Source organism: Coregonus lavaretus, assembly GCF_964263955.1.
Source record: "Coregonus lavaretus genome assembly, chromosome: 19".
Classification (NCBI taxonomy): domain Eukaryota; kingdom Metazoa; phylum Chordata; class Actinopteri; order Salmoniformes; family Salmonidae; genus Coregonus; species Coregonus lavaretus.
In genome coordinates this window covers 21,299,378-21,309,314 of record NC_140006.1, presented here as the reverse complement: position 1 = coordinate 21,309,314, position 9,937 = coordinate 21,299,378, and the positions used below count along the sequence as shown (strand labels likewise).

Sequence of the window (9,937 nt, the reverse complement as noted above, 5' to 3'; positions counted from 1 at the left end):
GGCACTTCTATCCCGATTGCTCAGTTTGGCCGGGAAGAGTCTTGGTGGTTCCAAACTTCTTCCATTTAAGAATGATGGAGGCCACTGTGTATCTTGGGGACCTTCAATGCTGCAGACATTTTTTGGTACCCTTCCACAGATCTGTGCCTCGACACAATCCTTTCTCGGAGCTCTACAGACAATTCCTTCGACCTCATGGCTTGGTTTTTGCTCTGACATGCACTGTCAACTGTGGGACCTTATATAGACAGGTGTGAGTCTTTCCAAATCATGTCCAATCAATTGAATTTACCACAGGTGGACTCCAATCAAGTTGTAGAAACATCTCAAGAATTATCAATGGAAACAGGATGCACCTGAGCTCAATTTCTAGTCGCATAGCAAAGGGTCTGAATACTTATGTAAGTAAGGTATTTCTGTTTTTTATTTTTAATACATATGCAAACATTTCTAAAAACTTGTTTTCGCTTTGTCATTATGGGGTATTGTGTATAGATTGATGAGATTGTTTATCTTTTAAATTCATTTTAGAATAAGGCTGTAATGTAACAACATTTGGAAAAAGTCAAAGGGTCTGAATACTTTCCGAAGGCACTGTATATTTGTTTCTGTTGGAAAGCAGCCTGAATCAGATTTTCCTGTACCGAGTTAGGAAGGACATCTGTATCTTTGTATTGACCATGCTCATAGGGATATTCATTAACAGTTTTTTTTTTTTTTACCAATCTACCAATAGGTGGCCTTTGCAAGGTATTGGAAATCCTCCCCCGTCTTTGTGGTTGAATCTGTGTTTGAAATGTACTGCTCAACTGAGATACCTTACAGATAATTGTATGTGTGGGGTACAGAGATGAGGTAGTGATTCAAAAATCAAGCAAATTTCTAAAAACATAATTCCACTTTGACATTCTGGGGTATTGTGTGTAGGCCAGTGGCACAAAATGTAAATTGAATCCATTTAAAATCCGGGCTCTAACACAACAGAATGTGGAAAAAGTCAAGGGGTGTGAATACTTTCTGAAGGCATTGTATACATATTATGTTAATTACGCACATTACGCATTGTGGGAGTGGATACAATACAAAACATGGCTATACAAAAACACCTATACGCATAATCAATAATCAGAGAGGTACATGTAGGCATCAAGGATTAAATTCATATATACAAATCGTGCCGGGTTGGAACCTAGACAACAGTAAGATAATATTACGTTGAAAACTGTTACAATAGCTGGCCCCCAGGTTTAAACCATAGGAAAAAAAATTCCCTCTTTTTCTCTCTCTAGTTAATAACAGAGTTTAAATGTTTATATAATGTGCCTCCCTTTTCCTTCCCCCTCCACCCATCCCCCTCTATAACTGTGTGTGTGTCCACTTGCCTGGTCTGACAAAAGCTGGAGCCAGCGTGTGTGTGTGTGTGTGTGTGTGTGTGTGTGTGTGTGTGTGTGTGTGTGTGTGTGTGTGTGTGTGTGAGAGAGAGAGAGAGAGAGGTGGAGAGGAGGGGGTGGAAAGGGAGGCGGGAGGGAGAGTGGAAGAGGGAGGGATCAGGGAGGGAGGCAGCCCCAGCCCAGCAGCACAGTGGGAGGACTATCCCATGCCAGGACTTGTGGCGGCTGCAGCGGCTAGCAGCCTCGACTGACTGGAGGAAGTGTGTTGGGGGTTGAGGGGAGCAGAGCAGCAGTTCAGGAACAGAGCAGAGCTTCCATTTTAACACGGCCAGCAGCAGCCAACAGCCAGTAGTAGGAGCCAGCAGCAACAGCCTGGGAGGGAGCAACAGTGGGGGCAGCAGAGCCGGAACAAAGTGAGCTCACAGAAGAAGTGCCTCTAATCACCCTGCAACCGCATTCCAGCACGGGAGAGCCAGTCAGCTTCCTCTAAGCCTGTGTGACGGGCTGAGAGCTGTTTTACTCCTCTTCACCTGGACTGGACTTTACCCCCTTCTTCCTAGCAGTGTCTGACTGCCGAAAGATTTTAAAGAAAATAAAAGTTAATTTTTTTGTTTTTTAAACGGTAAGGTTGGGTGTTTTGAAGTTGTTTGTAGTGCTATACTTGCAAGGGAGCTGGTTTTAGTGTTGTGCTAGTACTTCAAAGTAGTTTTATAGTAGTTTCATGCAGTTTGGTGAAGTTTTAAGTGCTTCTCTCTTAACCTGTGGTTCAGGCACATTTCATTTCGTGGAATTGATTCAAAATGCAAAATGAGGGCATTGCTTAGTCTAGTGTGTGTGTGTGTGTGTGTGTGTGTGGTGGGGGGGGGGGGGTAGTACCAGGCGGAATTCAGAATAGAGAGAAGGGGGTCATTCAAACTCTACAGATTTCTTTAAATGCAACAGTGAGTGTTGTTAATTAAAAAATATGATCTCCTCATCAAGCTTTGGCTGCAGCTTTTCACACAGTGAGAGAATCGCACAACTGTAAATGTCCTATTTGTTGAGCTGTTATTTGCATTGGTTTGGGTCTCCATGCTGTTTGGGGCTTTGCTGTGCTGGAGACCTTTATAATGTGAAACATATGGGGCCATTCCAGAGGTAGCGTAGTCCTCACATAGCTCTATGAGTCTTGCATTTTTTTCTTCTTCATTTTCACCTCTTTTGTTGAATGACTGGTCTGCTGGGGGAAAGAAAAAGATGGAGAGAGACAGAGAGAGTGTAAGAGAGAGAAAAATAAGTTAGACTCTTCAAGTCACAGCTGCTGTGTGGTATTCGAGGCCCCAGGCCCATTGTTGATGACAAGGGTCCCTCTTACCTCAAATAGGCCACACCCCCCTCTTTACTGGTGTCTAGATCCCTCCCTTTTCTCCTTAAAGTCTGGATCCAGACACACACACCTGCATTTACACCTTCGTATCTATAAAACAAACAGAAGAAAAGTTATCTTATCTTCTCTGTCTCTCTCTCCTTTGATAAAAAGGCGGCAATTACAAAAACAGATTAATAGGACCCTGATAATGTGGTTTGGACAAGTGGGTTGGCAGAGGGCTGGTGTGTGTGTACAGCAAGCTAAGCCGAACAGGGCATTCTGGTCTTCACACGACACGGACTGACTGTAGGTCTGAGGGCTGCTGGGGCATTATAGTGTGTCACAGAAAGGAAAGCTAGCTCTTTTGTAGCCACACAGCACACATATGTAAGCCATTAGCTAGAGTGAAGAGAAGGAGCGAGAGAAAGAGAGGGAGAGAGAAAGAGAGAAAGTAAGTGGAAGAAGTGAAAGAGAGGGAGAGAGGGAGAGAGAATTTAGAGGGAGGAGAGAGAAAGTGGGAGTGTAATTCATTTTGGAACGCATTCCTCTATGACCTTGGGAACGAAGGCGGTAATTAGGTGGTGCTTTGGGAGCCTGGTGGGTGCTGCTGTTGCACATAGATTCACCCAGAGGCAGGGAAGCAGATCACTTTTATTTCCCTTCAAAATATCCTGTGAAGTTGAGAGACAACTATATGTTTAATTCCAAAATAAACAGCCTAAAAATATCCCCTCTTCTCCAGTTGCCCCTCCCGCAGCTTCTTTCCTGAACAGATTACATGGTTTTATTCATTTCGGTTTGTCTGTGTTGAATGGGCGTCAAAGCCACAGTCCAGCTTTTTTTGCAACAGATTCCACGGTTTTGTTTATATCGATTCTTCGGTGTTGAATGGGCGTCAAAGCCACAGTGTAAACCTATTGAGCGAGACAGGAAACGGGCAGAACAAACTGTGGACTATTCTCTTCTCCCCAAAGCTACTTCATCCATCCAGCCTGTTATGTCATGGTGGGAGATGTTATCCCGTCTACTGTTTGAAGCGTGCTGCTGCTGCTTTCTATCCATGCCAAGTTGTCTGAGTGACTGATGGGAATCAGGGTGGGTTATTAGATGGCGTCCAGATTTGAATGCTAAATACCTTCAGGAGCCCACAGTCTCTGAAAACTAGCCGTAGCAAGGATAAAGTGATATACTGCACCACAAGCAAAGAACATGCAGTGCTGAGTTGAAAAGTTGAACTTCATCCATGCAAAACTGTACAACCCCCCCCCCCCCCCACCCCCCCCACCCCCTCGACTGCTCTCCTTTTCACCACTGGAACATATTTTTGGTTTAATGTGGCCATGGTGAATTCTAACCAACCCCAAAATGGACGGCACTGCCACAAACTACCCGTACGAAAAAATATTGCAGTCAGAGCGCAGTATAACTGCAGTATGCTGCAAATACTGCATCCAAAATAACACAGTTTTTTTTACTGCAGTAATTTTGCAGTGTAACTGCAGTTCAACTGCAGTGAACTACAGTTATTCTGAAATTACTGCATCCAAAATACCACAGTCGACTGCAGTTACTGCACTTTTACTGCAGTTTCAAAACGCCAATCTTTTTTTGTAAGGGTGTCAATCATGAACCAAGACCAGCCAATAAGAACACTTCTAAGTTTGATGTTTTGAGTCAAAGAAAGTCTGTGGGACTGGGACAAGAATTCAGCCCTGGCATTTTATCCACACCAGCCCACATCACAGCGTGCCGCCAACTCACACACACCCCATACACCCTACACAGGCAGTAGTACTCTTTTTTAAACCAGCTGATATTTAAAACAAATACAATATCTAAAAACACCACTGGAGATACAACTCACAACTATAACTGTGCCTCTGCTCTAGACATTTTGTCTGCCTGTCGTTATAAGCTATATTGCAAATTAGTGCCTGTCATATGTGTTCCCCTGAATCAACACCTAACCTAAGTGTTATTAATATTACATGGCTCCAGATTAACATTTTCCCCTGGTGTCACTGGTGCCACTAAATTTTACACCATCCCATGATTTTCCTCTAACACGTCCAAGTAGGAATGCATGATTTAAGATATTTTGATGTGCAACCTAATCCAGTGATTGTCAGGAATTGGGATTTGGCAATACGTCTATAGTTGCTATATTTTACTGTCAAAATAGAACTCCAGAATTTCCAGATTGTTTTGGTTCAATAGAGATGAATTACATACAGTACATCTTTATGTGCACTAATTTGAGGTTCAACACCTGAGGAAGTGGAAACTTAAAGCAGATCGCTAACTCTAAATATAATACCCACTGCTGGCAGACATGTATTTATCCAACAGTAAATGTAATGTCCTAAAAAACTTTGCAGTTGTAGGCTATTACCCATGAGACCTATAAGCCTATTCCCTCACAATGGCAGGTGCGCATCAAATATCTTTGTTGTAAAATAGTTGCTATTGGGCTGAATATTTAGAGTTGAGAAATAAAAATGACAGAAAGCTGAGACCCTCCTCTCTTCGACAGGGACGAAGAGGACGAAGCTTCCAACGCTGTGTTTTTCCCGCAATTGCATTTTGAAATGTTATACGATCAGAATGCATTTTTCTCTCGAGCGCATGGTGGAGAGGAGAGTAGCTCACTCATCACAGCAGCAGGCCCCAGTGGCACAAGCACAGGGACAGGGACAGGAATCATGAGCATAATGCACATTACTGTTTGACCAAATCATAGTTTTAACTGCCTAATATTATGTTTTGAGTGAGGTGACAATGTAGTGTGCTCTTTCTACATTGATAGGGACCCTTTCCGTTTTTTTACAATCCATGATCATGGCTGTTTAACTGATGAAAGTGTCAGAGCAGGTCTCTTTGCTGATGTCGCGTTTAACTTTGAATGTGAGTTTGCATGACCTCAGCTCAGCCTATCAGAAAACTGGGCTGGCTTATCTTGGTAGGGGGGCCGGCTGTTGCCCAATGATCAGCCAAAGACTCATTATAGATTAGTATAACAGAGAAATGAACAGGCCCATGGGCCGCCGGCCATGTCACCGTTTTCGTTGTTTAATTTCTATATAAAAAATGTTTTGTGTGTGTGTCAATTTCGATCCAACCAACAAAAAAATTGTCCAGCCCATCTGGCATTTACCAGAATTGCCAGATAGCTAATCCGCCCCTGCATGTGGCCAATATAACCTAAGAAAACATTGTGGTGTACCTACATTCTATCATGAATGTTGGCTACCCCGGTGCAGTAAAATTATTTAGTAGAATGGGGCCTATTTGATGCCAACTACTTTCCCATTGATTTTTGAATCATGTACTTTGTTCACTACATTCTTTCCCAGTATCAAACCCTCCCCTATCTATTGACTGATCTACTGGTCCATTGAAATCTGCCTCAATGAATAAGAAATTGACTATTAAGGCAGTTATTATAATGGCTTCTGGCCAGACAGTGCTGTTGAAATGGTGCCTGCTTGGTAAGTCAGGATATATGATATTACCAATAAAAAGATTATTAGAACTTCTAAAGATGGCCAGCTGTGGGAATAAGAACTGAGGACTTTATGGCTGCATAGTGAGTTAAATCTCCTGCGTGTGGTTTTAGACACTGGCTTTAAAGGATTATACTGCTTCTCTTACCTTAAGCTGTTTCATGTGCTGCTCATTTTCCCTCTAAACACAGCTTTTTCCCTTCCTTTACCATTCATATTTCTTGCTTGTTTCACTTCTCTTGAGTTTTATACACATCTCATGCTTCTCATCTATTTCCGTCCATATATATCTTGTTTTTAAACGTATCTCTCTCACATTCAAACATACGCACGGTCTCCATCACGATCACCACAATGTGTTTTTTATGGAAAATGCAACCAAATACAGTGGGGAAAAAAAGTATTTAGTCAGCCACCAATTGTGCAAGTTGTGCCAATTGTGCAAGATGAGAGAGGCCTGTCATTTTCATCATAGGTACACGTCAACTATGAAAAATCACATTGTAGGATTTTTAATGAATTTATTTGCAAATTATGGTGGAAAATAAGTATTTGGTCACCTACAAACAAGCAAGATTTCTGGCTCTCACAGACCTGTAACTTCTTCTTTAAGAGGCTCCTCTGTCCTCCACTCGTTACCTGTATTAATGGCACCTGTTTGAACTTGTTATCAGTATAAAAGACACCTGTCCACATCCTCAAACAGTCACATTCCAAACTCCACTATGGTCAAGACCAAAGAGCTGTCAAAGGACACCAGAAACAAAATTGTAGACCTGCACCAGGCTGGGAAGACTGAATCTGCAATAGGTAAGCAGCTTGGTTTGAAGAAATCAACTGTGGGAGCAATTATTAGGAAATGGAAGACATACAAGACCACTGATAATCTCCCTCGATCTGGGGCTCCACGCAAGATCTCACCCCGTGGGGTCAAAATGATCACAAGGTGACCGGTGAGCAAAAATCCCAGAACCACACGGGAGGACCTAGTGAATGACCTGCAGAGAGCTGGGACCAAAGTAACAAAGCCTACCATCAGTAACACACTACTCCGCCAGGGACTCAAATCCTGCATTGCCAGACGTGTCCCCCTGCTTAAGCCAGTACATGTCCAGGCCCGTCTGAAGTTTGGGAGAATGTCATATGGTCAGATGAAACCAAAATAGAACTTTTTGGTAAAAACTCAACTCATCGTGTTTGGAGGACAAAGAATGCTGAGTTGCATCCAAAGAACACCATACCTACTGTGAAGCATGGGGGTGGAAACTTCATGCTTTGGGGCTATTTTTCTGCAAAGGGACCAGGACGACTGATCCGTGTAAAGGAAAGAATGAATGGGGCCATGTATCGTGAGATTTTGAGTGAAAACCTCCTTCCATCAGCAAGGGCATTGAAGATGAAACGTGGCTGGGTCTTTCAGCATGACAATGATCCCAAACACACCTCCCGGGCAACGAAGGAGTGGCTTTGTAAGAAGCATTTCAAGGTCCTGGAGTGGCCTAGCCAGTCTCCAGATCTCAACCCCATAGAAAATCTTTGGAGGGAGTTGAAAGTCCGTGTTTCCCAGCGACAGCCCCAAAACATCACTGCTCTAGAGGAGATCTGCATGGAGGAATGGGCAAAAATACCAGCAACAGTGTGTGAAAACCTTGTGAAGACTTACAGAAAACGTTTGACCTGTGTCATTGCCAACAAAGGGTATATAACAAAATATTGAGAAACTTTTGTTATTGACCAAATACTTATTTTCCACCATAATTTGCAAATAAATTCATAAAAAATCCTACAATGTGATTTTCTGGATTTTTTTTCTCATTTTGTCTGTCATAGTTGACATGTAAATATTTTATACATGACCGTACCCTTGAACTGTAAAAAATGCACACCTTCCCCCCTCATTAAATGAACTCAAACTAATGATTACAACCACAAATAACAATAACTGTAGCAAACCAAAAATCAAAGTTAAAGAATAGGACTAATTCAAACTTTATTTTAAGTGTATTTTAAGTTACTATTTTTATTACTTAGATTTTTGGTTGAGATGCAGACGTGAATCCAACATATCAATTATTAATTTGTAGACAAACTGGAATTAAATCCAGACTAAGACAGTGGCACAGATATAACTACCCAAGCAGTAGATACATTTAGCCGTTGATATTTGGTTGCATTGTCAACCAAACACAATTCAATATTACTTTTGTAATACAGTACATAGCGTTAAGGCTATCTTACAAACTAATGTAACGTTCAACCTTAAAATGAGTATCACATCCATGGCCACGTTTTGAGGTTACATTAACAATACATTTCTTCTTATGTAATCATATAAACAGTGCATGTTCAAGATAGCATGGTCTGTGGAGGTCATCGCAGGTCTGTGGAGATCTTCACAATTGCTGTAATAATCTGTGCAGAATCTCGAACGGCATTGATCACTTGTACCATATACTTTTAATGTAATCTTTACTGCAATCCAGGTCATTTGGTTCTGCTATTAGATAAAGCACAGTGATAACACAATCTGTTGTATAAATAAACAAAATATCTGACATTATATTCCTATTTTAATTTTCCTGTGGTTTTAAATGGTTTGAATGGCGTTTAAAGCACTTTTTGATGGTTGAAAGCATAGTCATAACATATTTGGAGGTCGTCTCTGAATATTGATCATTTTGAACAAGACATGCAATGACAGCAAGACTCATCAATCTCACCAGAGAAAGCATCTGAGTGAGCGAAACAGTGCCCCTCTGTATGTGTAGCCCATGTATCTGATGCTGTCTGGACATGTCATATTAAGTTTGGCCAGACAGCATCAGATACATGGGCTACAAATACTAAGACAGAGGGGCGCTGTTTGCCTCGCTCGGATGCTTTCTTTGGTGAAATAGATTCAATTATGAAACATGGATACACATGAATGAGAAATTATTTTATAAGTTTGTTTATTTTGTTATTGTATATTCTTATGAATACATGCGACTTTGTAGGCTGAAGGTCATTACACTGATGGTGTTTGTAATAGATGTCCCTTTCCATTCAAATGGCGGGTGCACAGTGCACTGTTCGGATGCTGGACTTATTTTGGAGTAGACGAACTTAACCTACGGTTTGAAGTGATTTCTTTGACAGTCAGATGAAAACATCATGCCTGGTTGTGTCCATGACACATTTAAAGGTACATTTTTACAGTTAAATTACATGTACTATAAAGCCCATAAAACATTTGTGCACACGCAAGCAGTTACCTAGCCAAAGCCATCTACTACAGCCATCTTTACCTCTGCACTGTTTTGAGAAAAACTTGTGCTGTTCCCTGCAGCTGCATCGAGCTCTCCATAAAGCCAGCTATACAAATAGCCTTCCCTCCCACTCCCAGTTGTCCCCATTGTCTTAAAGTCAGCCCTTTAATTCTGCTAAACTGCATTTGCCTTTTAATTACGGATTGGAATCATTTTAGTAGCCTAGCGGTTAAGCATGTTGGGCCAGTAACCGAAAGGACACTGGTTCGTATCCCCGAGCCGTCTAGGTGAAAAATCTGTCAATGTGCCCTTGAGCAAGGCACTTAACCCTAATTGCTCCTGTAAGTCGCTCTGGATAAGAGCGTCTGCTAAATGACTAAAATGTATTTTAAATTGTTGGTGTTAAGCTAGGGTATGGCGACTGCCATACCCTGCCATATCCAATTG

At 41.8% G+C, this 9,937-nt stretch overlaps 1 protein-coding gene across 2 annotated transcripts in view; it reads left to right on the top strand.

Annotated features, from left to right (window-relative positions):
* The first annotated feature begins 1,602 nt into the window (after positions 1-1,602).
* The window catches only part of LOC311147245 (tensin-3-like), a 91,944-nt gene continuing 83,609 nt past the window's right edge, over positions 1,603-9,937 (top strand). For both annotated transcript variants that reach the window (XM_084183912.1, XM_084183911.1), the window contains exon 1: positions 1,603-2,013. The gene's annotated coding sequence lies outside the window, so the exon portion shown is untranslated. The remainder of the gene's footprint in view (positions 2,014-9,937) is intronic.